The following is a 20,623-nucleotide window of genomic DNA, read 5'->3' on the forward strand; positions in this document are numbered from 1 at the left end:
ACGCCTCCAGGGCGGTTTGAGTATGGAAAAACTGCATGCAGAAGGAAGCCCGCGGTCAAGGAGCAATCACGAGACGCAGGAATCTGCGTGTTTGCACTGAGAAGGCTCTCAGCTGGAGTCTGAGCCCATCCCAGGCTCAGGAGGAGAGACAAGCCCCAGGCCCCGGGCTCCCTGGGTGTGAGCCAGGGCAGAAAGCCTGGAGCAAAACAGCTTCTGTGATGCGTTTCAGAAAATACTGACTGCAACTAATTCAAACCCGAATCGTTCGAAATATAAATGACTCGCCTTAATAAAATGGAACCTTCTGTTATTTATGAACATGTACTGGACACTTGTGACTTTTCCGAGGAACTTCAATGTAAAAAGATCAATGTTTTAAACGGTCATAAATTTGAAGCTTCTTTCACAGTTTTATAACAAACACATTTATATATATAATGTATCATTTAAGTGATTTTAAGTTTCTTTAATACCAATACCTGATACAAGTATTGTAATTCCTCAAGTGCAGAGATAACGTCAATCAAACCAGCGTGATTTTTCAGAACGAAGAGTGAAACATGACCCAGAGGGCACGAGAGGAAACTGTGTGGAAGAGCAGCTCTTTATCCACAAGGTTGCGGCAGGGTGGAGATGGAACAAGCTGCCAGCAAAGATGTTGAAGCCGATACCCTGCTGACACTCGGGTTCCTTTCAAGAAACAACTAGATGAAATTCTGGGGTCAATTAATAACTACGTACCACAGGAGCTGGACCGGCCGAATGACTTCTCTCGTTTGTAGCCTCTATGTTCTTGATACCAGAAGGTTAAGGAATTACATTGTCGCAGGCAGATATAGGCGATTAAAGATACCATATTTCTAAGCAGTGTTGAAAACCACAGTTTTTCTTCATCTGTCATCTAGAGCTGCAGAGGTCTGATGTGAGCAGGAGCACACAACTGCTGTCCTCTACTTCTTCTTAATTGATTAAATATTTTCTATAAAACTAAAATGTATCTTTTGCTTTGGATGCAAATGCAAATGGTATTCAAATTTCTGAGTATTTAAACCATTATCTTTTTACCCTAAATTGTCATATTTCCTTTCCACACAATATTCACTATACTGTTTGTAGTGGATGACAGACAAATTGCTCCTAATTTAAGTCAAAATTGATCAATTTGTTTAAAGTTAAAGACCAGTAAGTCAATCCTTTTGGCAATGCACATAACAGACTAATTACAAACAGTTCATATTGTGAATAAAATCAAGCCTGTACTAACATATACAGTAGTAACTGTATTTTAATCCTTAAATATTATTCCCGCAAACAGTTTTGAGGAAAATGTAATCACAGGATCTTTACATAATGCTTTAGAACAAGTACTTCAATGCAGGGTTAAGCTCACAAAAGTTGGCAGGGAATGTCTTCATAAAAACAACAACCCTTAAGTGCTAAAACACAGACCTTGGACACAGGCCCTAGAGAAGTACACAGGCTTACAGCCACTGGGTGTGAGCCAGCAGTTCACACGCTGTTCACACCCAAGTGTTTCAAACATACAGTATGGTGCACAGGACCATTTTACCAATGATGCAGAAGGTTAAGAAGGGGCCTATCATGACTTCTGGAGACAAACTCTCTGTAGAGGTAGAAAGGTTTTTAGTGCAAATATAACTCAAGTGCAGGAAGAATATATTCACTTAATGCTGCACAGTAGTTCTACTTGGGGTGCATTCAACTATGTAACAGTATTCGCTGGGCTCTCTTTCAGCACAGAGCACTGTAGAGCATGAGCCCAAACCATCAGGAGCTCACTGAGCACGTCTGAGATCGCACAGGGCTAATAGGTCAGCTGAGTCAGCACCCACGTTCACAACAAAGGCTTTTATAGACAGTAACTCTTGTCTGAAACGCTCACATGCCCAGTGCCTAATGGAACACCCGAAGGCAGTGTTACTCAAGACCACTTTGCAGATAGTGCACTGAAACTGCAGGCATTGTGAAACTCTGGGCGGTTTGTCCATCCAAACCCTTCAAGCTACTCAGTTACTCAAGGAGATTTTTAATTTGTACACATCGGCAATTCCAAACGTGGTACTCTTCCAGCAACAGGAGACTCCGGTCCCAGTGGTAATTAATGGTAAGGTCCCAATAGTAATGGTAAGCTTGTTCCGTGTACAGTCATCACAGGCACATTCCTGGCTAGAGGACAGTTCTGAACTAATACGATGGACAGAATCGTGACATCTGACCTGCTTGTGTCTGGTGTATACGACCACCCTTCACTCCGGCACGGCCGAGTGAGTCATCTGAGCTAGAGTTTTTCTAACCCAGAGAGGATAGGGACACCTCTCCTTTCCTCTGGCCTCTTTCCACACGTTTCTGTGTTTCTGTGTTTCAGTATCTCAGGCTGACGAGTAAAGAAGTACATTCACTACTGTGCTGTGGAGATAAATTAAGAGAGGGCATGCTTTAATCATATTAGAATTACAACAGCTGAGAAACTGCAGGTTCGCTGGAGATGTAAGCCTGTATAAACTGTACAGGAAAGCAGAACGTTGTGCAGGTGGTGTCAGTGCACTCAAGCACAAGTGAAACAGGCTACAGGTGTAGGTGGCATGTTTTCCCATCCTACTGGTGTGTTTCAACATCAGCTGTGACAGGCATCTGAGAGAATCCGCCTGCCTGCGAGAGAGCCCTTTTTTCTAACTTCGTTAAAGACGTGAAGATTATCTAGCCGGTAGACAGTTGACTTAATCCCAAAATGTTTAAACACAGAGATCAGTACCAGGTGTCACAAAAGTGAAATGAGTCCGGAATGCGAATAGTAATATGCTGGGATAGAAATATGAAAATATTTACTGTACTAAATTTCTGTTATTATAGTTTATTTTATAGTATGTTATATAAAAAATGTACATTATATATTTTAAATTCTTAGTAAACGTGTGGACATGCTTGTAAATACCTATAGGCAGTGTGGAACAAGGTGCCTGGCCATGTGGTTAAAGCTCGTAGCCTGGTTTCTTCCAAGAAACAACTGGGAGTGATCCTGGGATCAATTAACTACAGAATACCAATTCGGTATCGGCTCCTCTCGATTGTGGCTGATCTTACGTATTTTACAGCATGCTGTAATTGTTCACGACCATGATGATAAAAGCATCTGTCATGGGTAGCACTCAGTCCTCTCACTAACGTAAGCAAAAATAATATAATTTGATTTGTGAAAAATATGTGCTGTGTTCAAACGGTGTCTTTTCTTCCTTTTCCATGTTTCTGCTGAAATCACCATTAATGCAGGTCATTAATACTATTGCAAGAGTGCTGCAAAAAATAAAATGAATAAAGATTTACCATGTAAAAAGAGAACTGAACAATTAGTCCTGTTTAAAAATTGAACCCCTGAGACATCACTTACTGTAGGTCCACTATTAAGCGCACTCCTAGTGCTAATGGGTTATTACTGAATACCGGGCAAGAGGAGTGTCATTCTGAATACTTACGGCTCTCGTTATGACCTCATTACTGCAGCTACTCGAAAGCCTGTCACTGAGTCTTTTTTTTATCCCTGCACAGCAGGCAAGCCCGAAACACCCACCCCTCTTTTAACTGCTGAACACCAACACAGGTGCTTCTGTGAGCTTCTCTGTAAAATACACGCACGCACCCCCAGCTCCACACTCACGATGTTTGCTTCACTCTCTGCAGATATCCCTGTGCTTGGTCGCCACTCGGAACTGCCTGCAAGTGCGGCTCTTCCCTGCTCTTGAAACTTGGTAACCGCACTAGGACTCTTATGAGGAAATAGATGTCATTGTTATAATTCAATCGGTGACTCCTGAACCCTGTCTTAACAACCTTTACTTATGACATCGAGGTCGGACTCTTCCTTTACGTGTTGGATGAACGGTGATTCTGACCAGCACACACCTCCTCGCTGTGTGTGGGACCTGTAATAATACCTCCGCGAGCTCCACTGCCCCGTTGTGCTCCGAAGCCCCATTTCATTGACAAGCAACCCAAGACATCTCTCTGCTTCAGGGCGCTTCTCTAGAAATTAATAATATAATAATAATAAACTTTATTTTATATAGCGCCTTTAAAGGTGGCTTCTCAAAGCGCTTTACAGGATGACAATAACAATAAATAAGAAGACTACAACAATAAATAAGAAAATTTCACAAGACAGGACACAATTATAATTACAACAATACAACAATAACAATAGAGGAGACCGTGGAAGATGGTATTAAGAAGAGCAGAGGGGTGAAGAATGGAACCAGTTAAGTAAAGGCTTTACTGAAGAAGAAAGTTTTGAGTCTGGATTTGAAGGAGTTTAGAGAAGGTGACTCTCTAATATCCTTGGGTAAAGAGTTCCAGAGCTTGGGGGCATAGCAGGAGAAGGCCCTGTCGCCCATACAATGTAGACGGGCTTGGGGGACAGTAAGGAGGGCAGAATTTGAAGAGCGGAGGTTGCGAGGTGGGGAGTAGGGCGATAAAAGTTCAGACAGGTATTGAGGTGCCAAGCCATGTAAAGCCTTGTAGGTGAGCATGAGGATTTTAAAGTCTACGCGGAATTTGACTGGAAGCCAGTGCAAGGACTCCAGGATAGGAGTAATGTGAACACTTGTACTAGACCTGGTCAGGATTCTGGCTGCTGAATTTTGGACATACTGCAGCTTGTTCAGAGTAGATTTAGATACACCAGGGAGCAGAGCATTGCAGTAGTCAATTCGAGAGAATACAAATATGTTGATCAGCTTTTCAGCCACAGTTAATGATAGCATAGGGCGTAGTCTTGCGATATTTCTAAGGTGAAAAAAAGATGTTTTGACAGTATGCTGTACATGTGGGTCGAATGTTAAGCCAGAATCGAATATAACCCCAAGGTTTTTCAATTTTGATTGAAGCTCAAGTACAGAGCCATCTACAGACAGGGTTACAGGACTGGCTTTACGAAGTTGATGGGGGGTACCAATAAGCATGACTTCAGTCTTGTCACAGTTAAGATGAAGGAAGTTTTGAGTCATCCAAATTTTTATGTCAGAGATGCAATTAGATAGGATAGAGACAGCCACGTCAGTGTCGGGTTTGGTATGGATGTATATTTGAGTATCGTCAGCATAAAAATGAAAGCTGAGGCCATGTGATCTTAAAAGCTGACCAAGTGGGAACATGTAAATGCTGAAGAGCAAGGGGCCCAGTATTGAGCCCTGGGGGACACCAGACTTGACAAGACCGATTTCAGACCTGTACCCATTGAGAGAGACAAAGTGACAGTGATCAGTGAGGTAAGACTTAAACCATTTGAGGGCAGTGTCAGAGACTCCAAACACAGTCTCGAGACGAGAAAGCAAGATGTTATGGTCAACAGTGTCAAAGGCAGCACTGAGATCAAGAAGGATGAGTATGGAAAGAGAACCAGAATCAGAAGCTATTAGGAGATCGTTGGTGACTTTGACTAGGGCGGTTTCTGTGCTGTGAAGTTGACGGAAGCCAGATTGGAGGGGTTCGAAAAGGTTGTTTGTCATGAGGTGGTTATGTAACTGAAGTGTGACAGCACGTTCTAGAATTTTAGAGAGAAAGGGTAAGTTGGAGATGGGGCGAAAGTTGTTAAGATTGTCGAGAGCCATGTTAGGCTTCTTTGGCACTGGGGTAATAGCAGCAGTTTTGAGGACCGTTGGTACAATGCCGGTTCTCAAGGATTCATGTATTATATTGAGGACAATGGGACAGAGAGAAGAGCAAAATTGCCATTGCTTTGTTTTGCTATTATGATTTTATTTTAATCTCGTGAAGCCTGTTCCTGTTTGCCATGCGCCTAATTCCCTGCTACACATAGTAATTCGTAGTTTCCTTTGAAGCTGTTGATTTCCCTGTGGACTACGAAGGCAAACATTCCTTTATTTTACCTGCTTCTGCCAATTGATCATTACTCCTCGACCTCACTGTCAGGTGGCTTGATTAAAGCATCACAGACAGGGCTATAAAACAGCAATGCAGTCCCGAGAGTGCAATAGGGGATCACAGTAACAGTGCGCTGATGCATAAATGACACAAGAGTGGTTTTGTTCGTGGCTCAGGGGAAATTTAACTATATTTCTACACAAGCTCATGCCATGTACAGCTTTGCCAGGTATGAGTGAATAATGTTGGGCGGAAATGCGAAACAAATGACAGCGAGATTGTGTGATCAAATCTTCTCTTAATTGTCTCTGTTTGAGACTAAAGTGAAGAAGTCTAAAGGAACGTACCGTCTTTAGTCTTGGGCAGTGGAGATTACTCAGCATGCTAACAGGCACATCCCGGATTAGGACTAAACACGTTTTTGTCAGCAAAACTGGAATGCCGATCATCATTTCCGCGAAGTCTGATCTCATTTCAACTGCTAAGACAGAGGCATCGTATTATTGACTACCGGCCTCTGGAAATGTGCTTCTGCTGACCCGCGACCCATCTGCTGAGTGGAAATGCCTGCTGAGCACTATGGACTGGCGGGGCAGGTGGACGCACTGGGCCATGAAGTCAGAGCGGGCGGGTTCACCTCCCGCCTGGCCGTGCGAACTGCCCGTACAGACGCACAGTACTCCATCGGTCTGGGACAAAGACACAGCTCTGGGATTCAGCACTGCCTCCGCTCACGTCTTTCAAAATCAGCAGCTTATCTTCCGGCTGACGGGACGAGAACTACTGAAACGTTAGCGCGAAAGAATTAAAATGACTAAATATAGTGACGATTATCAACTGAGAAAATCAGTATGTCGTCAGGCTTGCTGAGGACAGTGTGCTAGTCTCGTTTCTCTCATGAGCCCACACAAACCCCTGGACCCATTCTGGATGGATCTGTCAACTGGTGTGATACTTGTGTCAGAAACAAAAGAAATGATTGTCGATTTAAAAAAAACAACAAAGCAAACATCATTCCACACAACAATCTGTGGTGAGCCTGTACTGTAGGTATAGTTCAGAGTAACAAATACCTGGGCACTGTGCTTGACAATAAGCTTGAGTTCAGTGAGAACACTGATGTCATTGTGAATGAATCCTAGCAGTGTTTATATGGTTTGAGAAAATTGCTCCAAAATCATTGGTGAGCCTTCAAGACCCCTTCAGGAATTGAAAATGACAAAACTGCCTTGCGACTGTTGCATGCTGGGATAGGCTCTGGCTCCCCCTGTGACCCTGTACTGGATAAACAGCTTAGAAAATAACAAAATTATTAAGTGTGCCAAGTAAGTGTGAATGGGAAAAATTAGAGGTGGGTCACGTCCTGTCTATTTGCCAGTGTCCTGGAATACACTGGGGTGTATCTGGAGTTTCTCTTTGCAGTGTGCTGCTCACAGTGTCTCTCACATGCAAATCCTTTCGGAGACATCACACCACATGCCATGGACACACAGAGCAGTCAGAAAGCATTGTAAACCCCAAAACACACACACATGGCAACAACAAACAAGAAACATAAGGGCAATTTAAATAGCAGCTATTCCTAATGTGAATTCATCCAACACAAAAATGCTACAAAAGCAAACAGCTGAACTTAAAACCCAGCTTGTTTACTCATATGTTATACTATGTCACTGATTGAAGGATGTTCAGTTTTTCTCTCTTGAGGGTACGAAAGTGTTTATTTATGCAATTATCATCCAGAACCATAGCCTAATTTATTCAAATTTCAGTGCACAAAATGAACATATTTACCTCAGAGGCAATTCAGCTATATATATCCTTTGAATGGTTAAGAATTTCTTAAAGAGACAGCTGAGCCCGTGTAGTAATAAAAAGCCCTTTGTTTCCAGAAAAAGGCTTGTTTGATTCCACTCAGGCATTTCTGTGCTTGTAGGTGGCTTCTGTATTCTTTGTGTGTTTTCCATCTGATTTAGTGTGGCAGGAAAACCAAATTTAACATTGAGTAGAAAAAAACAATAGTGTCACTTTAAAGCACTCTATATTTACCTGGAGTCTCAGCAACCAATAGCTCTGCATTAAGATCCTGATTAGTTTCTTTGCTATCAGCTGCCATGGTAGCAGCAGGCTTTGGCTGTAAGAAACAAGAACAAGGTTTTAAACTCCACCTTCCTCCCGGTTCGGCGACAGAGCCACAGCATCAGTGAGCTACAGAAAAGGGAGTTAGCTACGGTTCTTTAGCACTTTCCACTTATGTCTACCAGCGAGATAAAGTTTTCTGAGAGTCACGACGGTGTTGTTAAAAGCACTCAGTGGCAGATACCTTTCAGAGATCCCGGAAGGTACTTTTTGTTGCACTGTGATAATACCAGAAGACGTTTAATGGTTGTTTTTACATAAGGACACATTTTCCCTCCCAATGCTGATTTCTCTTAGTGTGAGAACTCTATTTCCCCAAGTCTCGCTAGAATAATAACAATAAGGATTATTTTATGCAGCGCAGCAGTGCAAAGATCAGTCTTCAGTTCACGTGTAAACACCTCACATCGCAGGGAATGAATCTGAACTCCATCAGTCACTTAGCGGCCTACAACAGTGCCAGTTAAGAAGAAGATAAAGGCCTTCAAAACTCGCTTGCTTGATTCAGGGATTTTGGTTGCTGGTCACCTTTTGATTTGTTAAAAAAATCGATCTTCTCAATCTACTGCGCCAGTCGGCTGGAGTCGCACTTTGACAGCTGCGAAACAGCACTGAGAATGTGGACACGATTTCACAGTCTTTTCCTCTTTTTTTCCTGTGGTTTTGAACCAAACACGCATACTTGTAGATTCAGCCTGATTGTATCCTGTCAGACATATTTTTAGAACGTGGTCTGTGGTGGTGAACGTGATATGTCGGTATGGCAACACGATGTGTGATAACTATCTTGTGATATGAACACGTAAATAGCATGAGCACTGAACTGGGAAAGAACGCTTTTGCCAGATGAAGCGTCTGTCTCCTGCAAAGCCGCTGCAGGCGAGACGCCATGCGGATGGACCTTTCCTCTTCTTAGGACGCACACCTCCGCCGCTACGGGAAAGATGTAGGGAGCGCCGGTTTGTCTTCAACACCAACCATCTTTTACAGAGGCCGGACGTGCCATTTCTTGCCACCCACTTAACAAAGTGGCTGAAAAACAACCACATTTCACTGACAAGATTCTTCGTGTTGATGGTGGTGATTGGAACTGTTGGTGCACATTTCCACAAGAGCACGAGTTTCCTTGTTCCCCGGGAGCTGAAAGCCGGGTTTTTCACAGGGTGAAGAAAAGAATCGCTAAAACAGACTAACCGCTCGAGCGGCCCTGGAAGAATCCACCAGGCTGTGTTTCGGAAGAGTTATAAAGCTGAGGTGTGTGAACTGTGAATGACCGCTCTGTCTAAAAACCATAAAGGACAGTAAATCAGAGGGCGGTGTTGCTTCTTCCCACCCGCTGGCTTCCCAACAGTCCCTGAAACACATTACAAATGAACTCCTGCCTCCCTGGTCCACACTGATTCAATGTGCAGACTCGGAAGTAATTTAGATGAATACCTAAAATATAGGAGCCGTGGTAGCTCAGACCGCAAGGGTGTCTAGCTCCTGACTGGAAGGTCCCAGGTTCAATCCCAGGTAGGGGAAGGTGATGGAGCTCTAATTCCTTCCTGACGGACCCCAGGTCCACTCAGCCTGCTTTCCACATGAGCACCAGACTGGGGGTTAATCCTTCTGGGGGTAACAGGCCGGCCGGAGTGTGATGCAGACCACATCACCTCCACCTCCAGTGTCAGATGGCCAAGAAAAGGGGTGACTCTTTCCCTCCATTCCCCATGGGCCTGAAAAGGGACCTACCTACCTAAAATATAGCTATTACAAGAATAACAGCCATGAGCCATTAGAAAACTATGAATCTGGCTCCCTGACTAAAAAGGTCGGGGTATGATCAGTGGACAATCAGTACTTCATCCCTCATTTCTGCACTGTCAAACCGTGTGAGACGGATTATTAAGAAATATTCTGAAAATATATTTAGCTGTAAAGCACTCACAAGAGCTACAGAAGAAAGAAAAACCTGATCAAATGCCCAAGGAAGAAAAAGCCGGAGAATACAATGTCCCACTCACAAGCAGTCAAGTTCAGAAAGAATTTGTGTCGCCTTCACACAGGGTCCCAGGAAACAGCTTCAACCGTGACATTCAAGACGAACTCCAGACTGTGACCCTTTTGGGCTAGGGCCTTATGGGAAGCCAGTACTAAAGACATAAACAGGACAATGCGCTTGGTGTAGAGACAACCCCACCCTGCAGGGGGCACCAGAGGCACGCAGTGCAGAATGGACATATAAGCACAGAAAGAAATTAGGGCCCAGACGTTTGGAACTGCTCTTGCAAGCTCTGGAGCGAGTGAAGACCACTGTCAGGGGTCAGTACAGTAATAGCAACTGCTTTCTGCTTTCCGGGGGCACAGAAGAGAGGACCGCCCCGATGTCTCCACAGAGGCTTTCCCGACAAGCTGGCCTGCCGGCTCGCACCCTACAGTCCCATAGCAACCAGCGCCGTCGCCGCGACCAGGGAGAGAGCGCGGGCTCCGGACCGAAGCGCTCTGTAAGCGATACCCTGCGGAGTTTTTTTAAACCTTTTGTGTTGTGGTCCCTTCGCCGCTGTCTAAGCTTCACATGAAGAAGCACAAGAGCAAAAAAAAAAAACATTTGGAAATATATAGAAAAATATAGAAAAAAAGAATAAGGACTTAAGGCAAAAAATATTTCAATTGCTGATTCCTCTCCCCGCAAGCCTGTTTAAGTTATGGCTTACTTACGACACAGAGAGCTAAAAATACTGTACGTGTGGATGATGTCTGATGCACGGTATCAGGTGCTCAGTGCGTATGAGTGCCAGCAGGCCAGAAGTGAGGCAATAGTTCCAGTTTACAAACAGGTCGGTACCTGTATCTGCTTGATGCCGAGGGGCGGCTCTGAGACAAGGCTTTTCATGGCTAAACATTGTTGTTCAGATCACTTCATCCATTTGTGATCCCAGTTGCAATTCGCAGAATACACAGCATTATACAAGAAAATCACAATTCACTCACACCAGCTGTAATATCCAGGTAAGAGTTCAGCCTCGCGCTAGAGCGTAATCTCACCAAGGTCTTCACAGCTTGTTTTTCTCACAGTACGCAGCCTTACCTGTGTGTCAGGAGGCTTGCTGCCCTGCAGACTCGGAGTACAACCAGGACCGGGAGCAGCCGGGAGTCGGGTGTCGCGCTGCGCAGGTGCGCGGGGAGAGAGGGTACCAGCGGGATCGTCCCTCCTAGCCAGCTGCTGTTCGCTGGCGGACAGGCAGGGGTCTGTTTACAGCACGGCCAGGTTTCCCAGCGGTCTGAGAGGCGAGCTCAGTCAGGCCTGAGCGCTGTCCAGATCATTCTCATACAAGGACATTCCTCAGGTTCTCTGCAGCGCCACCCTGACCTTGATGTGGTATCTGTTGTCACAGCTAATTTGACAGTATTTAATTTCATTCTGGCCACATTAATCCTGAAACAACTGATGGCACGGAGTCAAGAGAAATGGGCTCAGGATGGGGAGTGTTTACACGTGAACTTAAGAACATACAATATGAAAGGACAGAACAGGGATCATCCTCAACATTAACCAGACTTTACTGATCACACAGCTATTCGGTGTTGCAGAGCACTAGGAGACCTGCTTCCACGCTGTGTAACTTCCCATGCCACAGAACACGCCCATCCGAACAACTGGCCATGCTCGAGACGCTCTTGACAGAGCACTGACATTTCATTGTACAGCTCAGTGAGACGAGTGAACACAAACAGATGCAGAGCATTTAAAACCTGAGGCAGGTGTGGAAGCCAGTTGTGTTTCCACGTATAAATATGTACAGTATATTACAGTTTCACAGGGGACTGCTTATTGAGCTGGAGCTCAAACTCACCTGACAATTCTAGCTCATTTTAATCCTCTCAGCCTGGGACAAGAGCTGACAGGGGATGGTCACATGGCCGCAATATTGCTGAAACAATTTTTTTGGTAGCCGCTTAATAATGAAGGCTTTCAGAGCAGAATGAAACTTACTGCTTGGTCACGTCTTTATAAATAGGCTCAACTACACAGAGGCCATTCACAGGGCGGCCATGCAGCCAGCGTGCTACAGGGGGCCCATTGTCCAGGGACCGCTCCAGCTGTGCCAGCTGTGCCCCACACCCAGAAACTGGCAGGGTGACTTTCTCCCTCTCTCTTCACCTCCACACGGAGGAGCAGACCGACTCCACGCCTCTTCCTGGCAGCAGCTCCAGGAGGGCCGAGTTCATTCAGAGCTACTGAGGTCTAGCAAATACAAGACACTCTACGCTTCTTACCGGAAAAGGGCCTCCAACAGCACAGACTGCAGGAGCAAGGCTTGCACAGCTCGTTAAACAGCTCAAACCCCTAAGGGGAAAGCAGCCTGAATTGTTCTTGTATTTGCCTGAACTATATTATCGAACGCCTTTGCTGTTCAAGGCATCTGTTAATGAAGAGAACAAGAGAACGTGCTGCTTCACAGGGAAGGTATTAACCTGATCTTCTTGTCAGTTGCAGAATCACATGTTTTCCATTCTCTTTTTCTTTACCAATGTGCTCAAGAAGGCCTAGAAACCCAGTTCTTTAATAACGAGATTGCTGATAAAGTGCAGGACAGATAAGGCATCTTATGGGCCATATATCTGGGTATATTTACAGGGTAATAAACATATTTTTCCCAATCAGCACAGGCAGTTAAACACATTCTCCTTAGCACAGGCGTTACATTGAGCAACATCCATGAGAATCCTTCACCATCCTCAGCCTCAGTCATGCCTTGTGCTGCTCCTTCCCTACACATCCTCAGCTTTCCTGATGAGTCCAGACCTTCTGTCTAAGCATTATCACTGAGAAAATGCAATGCAAGGGCCTTTCCACCACATTACCTGTATTTTAAAAACTACATAAAAATATACTTCTGACTTTATTATTTAGACTAGGTGAGGTTTCAAATACAACCCTATACAGCCTGATAAGGATAATAGCTCAGTAAAGTCCTATCTCTGTCAGCTTGTTACCAATGTGCGGTGGCTCTGTGCCTGTGGCTGGAAGGTTGCCGGTTCGAATCCCGTGGCCGGCAGAGGAATCCTACTCCGTTGGGCCCCTGAGCAAGCCCCTTAACCCCAGCTGCTCCAGGGGCGCCGTATAAATGGCTGACCCTGCGCTCTGACCCCAGGCTTCTCTCCCTGCCTGTGTGTGTCATGGAGAGCAGGCTGGGGTATGTGAAAAGACAAATTCCTAATGCAAGAAATTGTATAGGGCCAATAAAGTGATCTGATCTTGTTTCCACACATGCTGTAGGTCCGCTGGCCTGTGGAGGAGGAGGAATTCCAGTGGGGGCAGTCACAGTGGTCACCCCATATGGGCCACGCCCGGGCCGGCGCACACAGCCCCCCGGAGCTCGACAGAGACACAACTGACCTTTTCTGCCTTCTTTTATCCTGTCCCCTTCCAAAGGCTCTTAGCTTTCACTGGAATAGGTATTTACCTTTTACAGTAGTCAGTCTCTTGCTCAGTTGCAGATAGCCCGTCGTGCTCCTGTGCTGTCAGAGCCAGTCCCAGCGAGGGAAGGCCAAGGAGGAAGACCAGCAGGAGACGAGCTGAAGGAGCCGGTCCGCCCAGCCAGGAGAGGCTCCTCAGCGCCGAGGCGCCCAGAGGACCCCGAGGGCTGCTGGACAAACACTGGGGCACCGAGCACCCTGGGGAGGGGGAGATCCAGCTCCAATCCTGCTGCCACCACAACAGAAACAACACGATTCTGCACAGCGAAGACGACAGGAGATCGCCGGCAGGCAGTGAATAATTTCATGACCAAGATAGTAGAGATCAGAGGGTGACAGAAATACCCGGCGTGTATACTGAGTGTAACATAGATGACCAGCTGAGTTGCAGCACAGTCCAATATGTATAAGTACAGAAAAGAACAGTTAGGTTTTGATTTATGAGTAGTGCGATACTTCTCTGTGCTTCCTGAATAGACTGACTACTGTAAAAGTTAAATACCTATTCCAGCAAAAATATTTAGACCAAGACTCTCAACCTCAGTCTGCTGAGACATGTGCTGTAGGAATCAGCCCCTGCGGGCAACAGGGAGGCAGAACCTTGAGATCAGTTCTTCTCTTGAGTCTTTCAGCATGGCAGCTCTGCAGATTCCAGCCTCTCTAGAGACTGGTGTGAGAAACGCCGTTTCTCGCCCATCACCCAGCAGGGCTGGCTCACCAGCTGCTCGCCAGTGTCTCCTTGGTGAGAACCCTGACCCCAGTGCAGTCAAGACGCCAGATGGCCAGCTCCCAGCGCCATGTGGGAACCAGCTCCAGAGCAAGCTCAGCAGCAGCGGAGAAGACACGGCTTCCCCAAGGCAGAGCAACTGCACATCACCACCAAATCCCCTTCGGAACAGACAGACCACAAGTCAAAGAGTTACTGCTGCTGTTGGCAGAAAAGTATAGAGATCATCTACAGATCTTTCTGTTGCACCAATTATTTGAGGAAGATTACACGTGATACAGAAAAGTATGGTGACATATTTCTTCTAAACTCCGGTAGATTTACAGTTATTTACAATGACTTTCCTGCTCAGAGCGGGACTAAAAGACGCTTCCATGGGACATAAAAACACTTACTATAGTTGAAGGTCTTAGTGGGCATTTTAAAACTGTGAACATCAATGTTATTGGCAAAACTCGACATTTTCCTGCTGCAGAAGCATGGAGACTCAATTATAGAGAGAAGATGTCTTTAAAGATACTCTACAGTAAGTGTAAATACATCTTGAAGCACAGCCTGTCCACTTTGTTCAGCTTTCACGTATTACTGCTACACTCCAGTCACAGCTATGGGAAGGAGAGTTTGAGATATTTTCTTCTCCAGTCAGAAAAAGGTACTTTCCTCCAGAACAGGACCTGGCAGAGAAATGTATCTTTCCTTTTACTCATGTTTGTATTGAATCACACTTCAGTCTGCAGGTTATACTTACTGCAGTGACACCTACTACAGAATGGTGCACTAATCTGCCATCTGCGTCTGTTAATGTAAATGTATTAAATGATGTCATTAAGACCATTTTTGCATTAGAATGAAATATCCTTTAAATGAGAATTTTTACACTGATGAATCAGAAGGATATACAGTAGCGTATTGCAGCAATTAAAACAGCTTAACTGAGGTTCATTCTTCATACCCCCTGAAGCCACTGTTAGTCTGCCCTGCCCCCTCAACCATCACTACCCACTATGGAATCAACAACCCCGGATCAAGCCCGCCTGCACAAGGGACCGGTGATCTCGCACGACACTCTCTGCTTGTGAGCAATATTTGTCTCCCTTTTCTCTTTAAAAAGCTTGATTCAAATGTCTTCCCAGAACTGCAGCTGTCACAGGCTGAAAATGAAAAGATTAGCTTGCTGTGAGCCAATCTAAACATCTAAAGGAAAAACATTCCCACAGCCCCCCCCCCAAAAAACAAAACAAAAAATCTAGCAGGGGGTAGAGCACAGCTGAAGCAGTGCTCCAGAGCTGTTGAGTGTTTCCTGCACAGTGACACATGATGCAGCTGCACTCAAACTGAACACAGAGCAGCTCCACTAGAATCATCAGCATTGCTTCGATGGTCAACCACTCTCATGAGACGGAAGGGTCAGTTTTAGAAACTGTTTTAGTATTTTTTGACATCTAACATAATCAAGGTCTGGTTAGATCTTTTTGTACTGTTATCGTAAGAAAAAATACACAATTCAAAACTATAGAGAAATTTAAGTGAATTAAAGGAAAGGATTTTAACAGAAAGAAAGGGGTTTAAAATACAAGACAGGCAATTGGATGTGTGGCTTTTCTTAAAACCATCATGTTGACACTCTTAATGGTCAGGAATCTAACCTTCTTCTCCTGAGCACTAAAAAATTTTAAGAGGACTAAAAAAGCTCTTTCTGGTTCACAGAAGAAATAATTTAACTTAGCTGTGATTAACAGCTCACTCTGAGGTTTTAATTAAAATCTCAAAATCTATTAAAAGGCTGGTAGACGTTAAAGAATGAAACAGCAAGGAACCATTGCCATTTCTCAGCAGAAGAGTTAGGTCAGGCACACTGTTCTGTACTGAGCTCACAGCATGTGCCACTACGGTGCCCATTGGGTTCATCCCAACAGAAAGGGGTCATATTACTGACAAATGGGGAGAGAGGTGGCAAATCACAAGCATTACACACTAAGGATTGTTTGCAGATATCCCTGCAGGCACACTGACACGCCCGGCAGCCCTGATCTGCATCCTGGAAGCTCTGTGTGTGCAAAATGATCTGTGGGCAAGCAGACTGTCCAGTGCTTCACAATTAGGACATTACGAGAAACAGAAAGGACATATTTAACTGTACATATGAATCAATATGTAAATCAGTGAGTATTTTTAAAATGAAATCCATATATTTTAGCTCCTTCTCCACTTACATGACTACTGCAAGAAAAAAGCACTAAAAAATGTTTACGGTTTCGTGGTTTAATATTTCAGATTTTTCAGACCTGATATCTCTGACAACCAACAATAATATTTCTTGAAGAAACATACTTACAACACTTAGGTGATGGAGGGACATTCCCCGCTGCCAAGTTCTCAATCAGCCTTGTTTCAGCAAAATGAACTGGGCAAACCTGGGCTATCAAGCTACTGCAGCGTTCTGCTACATCGAGCAAAAGCTAATAAAATAATAACCTAATTAAGCAAAAGAGCTTCAGCCCCTATTAGGTACCCTGACTCGAATAGCCCCATGCACTCAATAGTGGATAAACGTCATATTTCTTTAAATACGGGAATGTGTAATCCTGTCTGGAGAGTGTGGCCTGGTCGCAGCACTACCAGGTCACCACAAGGGACTCGACACAGTAAGAGTGTAAGGAGATGGTAAGACACTGCCGACTTCCAGCAAAATGCACAGACAGGGCTTGGGTAAGAAATACTGGCTGTGAAATCAGCATCGCTTCTCCTAAACGTAAGTGCAGAGTGGTCAGCGATGGAGAAAGATGAGGCGGCACCACCAGGCATGGCCTGTCCTAGAGACCTCGCTGCCTTGAAGCACACTCTTCCTCACCAGGGTCACTCCCAGCAGCCCCGCTCCACTCCCAGTCAATGTGAGGACGTCCTGTGCAGGTGGACAGTGAAGTCCCGGCCACGCCTTGAAAATAACCCCAGCCCCTGCCTCGTGTCCTCCCCCACCACCAGGGCATCAACAGCAAGGCTAAGATTACAGACGCAACCCCCCGCCTGCGGACCCCCCCAGGTGGACAGTGGGCTCCCTCTGGTCCTGCCCTGAGTGACAGCTGGCTCCGAAGGGACCTGTACTTCTCCGGGAACACCGGGTGCAGCTGCCACAAGGGCCCACGAGAGAGGCTGCGCCGGTTCTGCTAAGGAGATGTTAAGAGGACAGTCTACGTAAGAAAGTCCCGCTCACACTGAACCACAGATCAGAGTCAGGGTCACGCAGTCCCGCACAAACTGCTCCAAAGGTACCGTGTGTTCGGAAACACACAAGGCAGCCGTGATCGAGCTCCACGAGGATCTGCTCCGTCTGTACTGAGGGCAGCTCAGGAGAACCAGGCGCCCGCGGAGCAGCAGAGAGGGAGGGAAGGTGTCTTTGGACAGCTGTCCGAGAGGACCTCTTCTTCCAGTATCTCTCCAGTGTGTCTGCAGTCACTGGGTTACCTCTGCCTTTCCTATGGGTGCTCCTGCACACCCTGCTGTCTCTAGCTAGCAGAGCTCTCTCCAACATTTTAATCATTAGTGTTCGTGGCTCAGCTAATGAGCATATTTCCCCTTAGTGCACAGACATGGCAGAAGTCGTGGACGTCTGCTGTAATTGGAAATTACAGTACAACAGTCCTAAATCTCTCGCCATCCACTTGGGAAAATAATTCAAGTTTTGTTATGGAGGTTTTAAGTTCGCAGGTGCCTTTGAAAGTGAAAAATATCACCTAGGTGTTAACGATGAAATCGTATCTGTTGTAAACCAAATAACTAGTTACCCAATTAAAAAGAAAACTATTTGTTTTGATCTTTTTAGACTAGTGTAACAGGGGAAACCTGCAGGTTTCAGGTTTTGTCAAACGGGTGCCACACAGAAAGCAAGGCACATGTAGAAGAAGAAAACTCCAGCTCCTTTGGTTATTCACAACAACCCCTGCGGTGGACAGGTGACGGAGACAGCTTGAAGCGATTGCTAGGCACAGCCTTTAAATCGGGGACACTGCCTCAGGGAATGTCACCCTGACAGCAGACCCCAAACTCCCGTGAACTAAGGAACTCGCACAGATCACGTAAGAGACGCGTGTATCGCTCAGAAGTAAAATAAAACCTTTTGAGGCCATCTTATTTCCGATGCAAAATAAAAACACGCTGCATGACACTTTCCTGGGTTTCCAGGGAACTAGTATTGGCATCGCCAAATGTATATCATCCTGCCTTGTTCAGGGATGTCCACTGGAAATTCCCCAAAGCACAAAGCCTCCAGTCAGCCAGGCGTGTTTCTGATGCTGATATATCACGGTGATCTGAAGCTCATCGTTAAGAGCAGGAGACAGTTTTTCCTTCCATTTTCATTTTCTTCCTTTCTTACGTTTTGACTCTTTGATTAACTCTTAAATATTCTGCACACAGGTCACACGGCAGCGGACACAACTAACTTAGAAGTACCCTTGGAAAAGATCGAATCTGTCAAAAAAACAAGGAAAGATTTATTTTCAGAATAAAATAAAAAAGACCTAGAATAAGCACAAACAAATGCAAAGAATCTGAGACGTGTTGCTTTTAAACCACAGTCCAAAGCGTGGTCTAAATCACGCTGAAGAACAGGGCCCATGAATTGGGAGCAAAATACATTTTTTCTTTCATTATGCCCGCATTGTGTAACATGTTGACCTATGCAAGTTTCAATCAAGAAACACTAATACCTAATTAGCAATACTCCACTGCTACACACACAAGGACCAATAATTCGTTTTTACATTCAAACAGAAAGACCATTTTGCTCATCTGACTTTCCTCTCTTGGTGGTTGATTTATAAATGATGTCATCAGGGAATGCAGATTTCAACACGACACTCATTCACGTGTCGTCAATTTGTCACAGAGGATATTAAAAAGCCAGGAGGCAACAACTTGTGACACAGGAAGATTCTGCACCTGCCTCAAAGTAACTGGCCTCCTAAAGACACCACTGACCAAACACAGCTTGTGAACACATGGCTGAGAAACCCTTTGAGCCGAGTTTACTGGGACCAGCAGTACACATCACAGGCTGCCGAGACTTTTCAGAGATTACTGTCGTATAAGGGAAATAAACCACACACTTCCACCCTTGTTTTAGATAATACCCTCTTAGCTTCTGGGGACCGGCTTATCACTTGCTCAAGAATGCCACAATTAATCCGAGGTTAATAGTAAATATGCATCAAGATGTACTGATTGATCATTGCACTTCGAACACAAAGACATTTCTGGGAAAATAAAACTGCAAAACACGGAAAGTGTGCTCATGTTTCATTACCTACAAACAAGTACTTCAGAAACAGATCTTTAAATAAAAAAGGGTATATTACAGATGTGAAAAAATAATTTTTCCTTCCAAGCAAAATTAATTTTCTTTTGGAAATTGAAATACACATTCGTGTGGCATGTCAGTTTAGGAGTTTTCATCTGAACCCTGTGCTTGAGTTGGGAGCAAGATTCTGGGGTCTGGGGTCTGGGGCCCACTAATAGTGTCTTGGCACTCAAATTACACAGCTGGGGTCTTCCTTCCTGCCTGGAGATGGTAAGTATTCTGTGCATGAAAACTGTAGGTGAGAGGGTGACCCAAGTCTAGGCTGAACTCCTCTCCATTATAGTTGTGGTGAAAAGAGGCTTTTCTTCGAAGACAACTGTGTGTTTCATTTCTAGTGACACCTGTGTTCCTGAAATGGGTTTTAGAAAGGAGCATCCAGGACAGAAGACAAGCCTCTGACCTGGAAACGAGGCCCATGTACTGCTGTAGGTTTCTGAGCCAGAGACAGGTGCACCCACACAAGACCAAACCCTTATCCCTCCCCCCTGCAGCCCTGGCAGACGGCCCTGTGCTCCTGCAACACTCCTGTCCTCGTGGTCAGAGCCAATCAAAGGCATTGATCTGAGGTGAGGGGCTGAGAGGGTGCAGTCTGCCTCCCATGAAACAGTGGGTGTAATGAGTGGCAACAGCACTTCACAATACCACCTACGTATGAATATCGGCTTTTAAATAACTTCAGATCTCCCCTTCCAGGTCCATGCCTTTCTCAGCAGTGGAAGTGCGTTCTATTGCACCCATTCTATTGCCCAAAACACAGGCCATCGATTTCTAGCAGATCGAACCGCTGCCATCAGACAGATCGAAAGACAGGCGGTTCCACACAGGTGTTCGGTGGTGACACCTTATTCCTTGGAATGAGCACCTGTTTTTACCATTTACTTCATACTGTATACGACCATGGTTTGGTCAGCATCATAGTTACATCATAGTTTATAATGTATAAAACAGGAACGAACTGCAACAATGCTTGTGGTCTGGCAAACAACTGAAAAGAAGTGATAAAAATATCACCCTGGACAGCGGCAGCCATTTGCAACCGACCT

Source organism: Lepisosteus oculatus, chromosome 1 (assembly GCF_040954835.1).
Source record: "Lepisosteus oculatus isolate fLepOcu1 chromosome 1, fLepOcu1.hap2, whole genome shotgun sequence".
Taxonomy (NCBI): domain Eukaryota; kingdom Metazoa; phylum Chordata; class Actinopteri; order Semionotiformes; family Lepisosteidae; genus Lepisosteus; species Lepisosteus oculatus.